The sequence below is a fragment of the Gavialis gangeticus genome, unplaced genomic scaffold (assembly GCF_001723915.1).
Source record: "Gavialis gangeticus isolate Ggan-Ray unplaced genomic scaffold, GavGan_comp1, whole genome shotgun sequence".
Taxonomy (NCBI): domain Eukaryota; kingdom Metazoa; phylum Chordata; order Crocodylia; family Gavialidae; genus Gavialis; species Gavialis gangeticus.
In genome coordinates, this window is record NW_017729022.1 from 86163464 (window position 1) to 86166894 (window position 3431).

A 3431-nucleotide genomic window follows, 5' to 3' on the forward strand; every position below is an offset into this window, starting at 1 on the left:
AGTGCCGGCCATCGCGCACTTCTGCTCGCTCTTCCGCACCGCCTTCCGCCTGCCCGACTTCGAGATCGAGGTGAGTCCGGTCCCCGGCGGGTCGGGGCTGGGAGGGTGGGTGCGGGGCAGCCCGGCGCCGAAGGCGGCCAGGAGGGTGCTGGTCCCCCGCGGAGTGCAGCAGCTGGAGGGCGCTGCCAGCTCCCCGAGGCTCTTTTCCAAACTTCCCGGGGGGGGCGGGAGGCAGCAGGATGAATGGAGGTGGGGTGTGGGAGATGCTACTGGGTCAAAACAAGGGATCCGGGGGTGGGAGGAGGAAGGGGTAAGATGTGGAGGGGACACGTTGGGAGTTGATGGGAACTCCTTCACCACAGAAGAAATCAATCCAGTTTGAGGGGCGCTCCTGATCCCGGTGCGTGAGTCTGCCACCCACGCGGGCAGCAGGCAGCCCTGAGGTTTTCTTCCCCCTGCCACTAGGCAGCACATGTGATGCCTTATCTGGAAACTTGTGCATTCAAGAGCACGGACTGGTGTTGCCTTCCCCAAACACGACCCAAAATGGTGGCCGTGATAGGGAGGAGCTTGTCCTGCGGTGACCTGTGCTAGTGTCACCCTGGGCTGGAGACATGAAAGAAAGCAAACCTTGGGATGGGGCTGAGAGCGCCCTGTGCGGGTTTGATCAAGCCGGGCGGTCGGCATTGTTGAAACGGGACCGCACAAAGAAGGGAGTTGCATCGAGTGCTGTGAAGTTGTCCAGTCTCTTCAGCTCAACAAAAAAACCCAGCTTCTTTCCTCCATCAGGGGTTGGATGCTCCCTTCTGGAGTCGGGGACAGAGCGCATGTTTTCAGAACTGCCTGCTGAAGTGCTCCGAAAACTTCCTGTTGGGGCGATTGATGTATTAGAGGAACGTTTATTCATTGTGCAACTTCCAAAGAATTTCTATAGAGGGCAGAATGGAAATTTCAATGAAGTCATAAAAGCCACAGATGCTGCGTCTCCCTGCAAGAGATAGAAGGATCGTTATTTTCTAAGTTGGGACACGTTTTCAGATATCATGTGTGAGTATAGGTCTGACCATGAACATGTCGCGTTTGTAGTTAGGACGTAAATGTTCTGAACGGCGCAAGGAAGAAAAGCACCTTGTCTCTCTCCTCAGTGCTACTAAGGTGGCCAGCATTTGTAAGACTGTAATTGCCTAGTGAATGTGAATTCCAGAGATGCTTAAAGTGCAATAGGATGTGCAAATTTTTGGAGGGCAAAACTCTTGGAGCAGGATGTGAATTTCTGAAGACGGGGAATCCCATATGCAGTGTTAAATGTTGAAAGAGGAGAAGATCTCTCAGTGATGCAACTCCCTGCCAAAGGGAACTCCCTTCCCCCCTCCCAATTGATGGGAAAACATTAAAAGGGGAGATTCTCTGGCCCAGCAGTGCAAAGTCTTCCAAAGAAACTGTATTTAGAATGATAAAAAGCCCAATGCACTAGCCTTTCACCTTAGGAGGCAATTAGCATCTGGATTGCTTCACAAGTGAAGTGAAGTTGGTCTTTGCTTAGGATGGGAGAGTTAATATAATTTGGAACAAATTGACCCCTTTGGTGGGGGGGTGTGGGATAAGGGAAGAAAAGCCTAAGCTGGTACTGAGTATGTAGCAGGGTAGAACTGGGCTGTGAAAGTCCTACATCTGTACCGATGGACAGTGGGAAAAGGATTAAATTTAGCATGAGACACACTGTCGCAATCAGTAACATGGGGCCTGTCTGATAGAAGAGTAATATGGAAACTTGTTGAAGGACCACGATTAAAACTGATATGGTATAAGAGGAGAGAGATATTTGTGAGAACTTCCTGTTTTCCCTTACGCGCTGTGAATCACCTTCCGTCTCCCTGCCCAACACCCAGTCTAAAGCAGGCAGTTTGGATGCTTGATAGATTTTCTTATTGTCCTGTTCTCCCTCCATTAAACTAGTCATTCCAAAAACGTAGAGGGAAAGGCATTTTGCAGCATGCATGTGAACAACTCTTCATATTAGTTGTTAGTAAAATAGGTCTTATCTATTAAAAATTTCTTATTCGTTAAAGGTTACTTATAGACTTTTCATTTACATATTTTGTTTTACTTCATGAGTGTATGAAGGTGATACAAGGACTTTTTTCACTTGTTTCTGACTTTAAAATATTGCTCGTGTCTAGTCTGGCCTGCCTTGGCTTTCCTGGAAGACATTCTTGGCTTGTGCTAGTGCTAAATTAACAGCAAATCTCACCGAAGGATCATTGGGGTGGAGTCTTCAACAAAGATACCTTTTCGGCTAACTGTTGATTGAACGTTAGAGTTCAAACAGTTTTTATCAAAATAAACCCCAAAACAAACAAAAGTCCACCAACCAGCCAACAGAATTTAAAAGAGCTGGTGTATTACAATTTTATTGGCCTAGGCATTAAGGGATGGTTAAAAGTCCTAGGGCGGATACTGTTAGATGCTGTACTTTAAACAAGTATAACTTATTTTGATTTGTGAACAAGAATAAGCTATACTAATAATTGTGTTTATGCTGGCATAACTGCTTACACACAGGAGAGATGGGGTAGAGGTTGCCTCTTAATTAGGCCAACTAAATTAAATTGCTAAAATTTGTAAGAATAGGTCAGTCGTGGTTCTGTTTAAAAATATCTGCCCTTCTCAGTTGCTTATTTTTTAGTCTCCTTAATTCCTCTGATTTTCAGTCACCCTGAGGTTCTCCAGGTTAGATGGTGTCTAGATTTTGAGTGTGCCATCCCCTGCCCCATGTATCCTGCTAAAATGGCAAAAAGATACAACCTATGTTTCTTTCCTTGGTAGGTAACCTTTAGCTGGAATGCGCAGTGGTGATGAGGGACAAGGGGAAGGCAGCCTCACGTGCAGATTTGCTGGTGATGCTTGGAAAGTTCCCTTTGATTTTAAGTACAGTGGTACAGCTGAGCTCTTGTTTTTCCTATTAAATGCAAACCTTTTGCCTGTTCTTTTTGGACTGAAAAAGTGAAGCTTCCAGATGTGGGCTGCCATCAGCAGCTGTACATGTCAGAAACTTGGGAAGCAGATGTTTTGTTTTCTTTTTCCTGGACCATTGCGTAGTGAGAGCCTGGAGAAAGAGAGTGGGTTTACGAAGCTGGCTGGCTCAGATAAAGAAGTGCATCCATCAGGCCAGGCTCTGGGTATTGTTATGGGAAGGAGGGGTGTCGAACAGCAAGCCCCCATGCTGGCTTCAGCAGATGCAGTTGCCTGACAAGGCACAGGGCTCCTCTTTTCAAATCTACACAGCATCACGCAGCAGAGGACTCAGGAGGGGTTCAGCCACGACCAGGTCAAAAGTTCAGTGGGGCATGAATGAGTGCATATGTGTGCATTGGGACATGTTTGAGGTTCATGCGCAGTCTTACAAAGACTTTTTTTTTTTTTTAAAAACA

At 46.8% G+C, this 3431-nt stretch overlaps 1 protein-coding gene across 1 annotated transcript in view; it reads left to right on the forward strand.

The window, feature by feature from the left end:
* Nucleotides 1–6: 6 nt before the first annotated feature.
* The window catches only part of LOC109296239 (cat eye syndrome critical region protein 2), a 170755-nt gene continuing 167330 nt past the window's right edge, over nucleotides 7–3431 (forward strand). The window contains exon 1 of the mRNA XM_019515554.1: nucleotides 7–70. The gene's annotated coding sequence lies outside the window, so the exon portion shown is untranslated. The remainder of the gene's footprint in view (nucleotides 71–3431) is intronic.